The 782-nt window shown below is 35.8% G+C and overlaps 1 protein-coding gene across 1 annotated transcript in view; it reads right to left on the bottom strand.

Moving 5' to 3' along the window:
- The window catches only part of LOC119581805 (dolichol kinase-like), a gene marked incomplete at both ends in the record, with an annotated part of 13425 nt that overhangs the window by 9410 nt on the left and 3233 nt on the right, over positions 1-782 (bottom strand).

Consider the following 782-nt stretch of genomic DNA (forward strand, 5'->3'; position numbering starts at 1 on the left):
CATGGGCAGCTCAGATGAGCTCCATATTTTATTAATCTTTTTCCCTCAAATGGAGCAACAAAACAACATATAAAATATCTTGATAACAAACTTCAACTACAACAAATACTAGGAACATAGGGAAGGTGACTTTTTGGGTATGCAATTAATGTATCTCCTTATCAACTAAACTTAGTTTACATAGTAAAATGCAATGCACACCATATTTAAACAGGATAGAAACTTTCAACTACTGTGTTATCTGCCCCATCTTTATCATTCCAGATTTCACAAACTTGCAGAAGTGATAACTGCATTTTGGAACAGTCCTTGAACAAGAGAGTTATTAGTGAACTCGCATAGAAAGTATTTTATCACAAATGGTTGAGTTCCATGGCTTAACTGTTCTTAGTAAGGTATATTTGAGCAGTTAATCTTTAGCCTCTGGATAATATGGGGTTTACATCATTGCTGTCTTGGTCATTTCACCAGGTAATATATCATTCATGTCATAGCTGGCTTAGACACAGCTCAGGGTGAGGGATCATTTTACCATAATGCGTGCATTACATCTTATGCTGTTCTTTATAAGGTAACCAAATGTCAGATGCCCTGGGACATTGATTGAGGAAGAACAAGACATATAATACTCAGACTGATTATTATTTTGTTATAGGGCAATATCTAGCACATTAATCATTTGAATGCTATTTCTGGAAGATGTCAAGAACCAAAACATTGCGCTCTCTTGCTGCTGCTATCACTCTACTTTGCATGATCAGTCTCCTTTTCTCCTTATCCTA

Source organism: Penaeus monodon, chromosome 15 (genome assembly GCF_015228065.2).
Source record: "Penaeus monodon isolate SGIC_2016 chromosome 15, NSTDA_Pmon_1, whole genome shotgun sequence".
NCBI classification, from domain to species: domain Eukaryota; kingdom Metazoa; phylum Arthropoda; class Malacostraca; order Decapoda; family Penaeidae; genus Penaeus; species Penaeus monodon.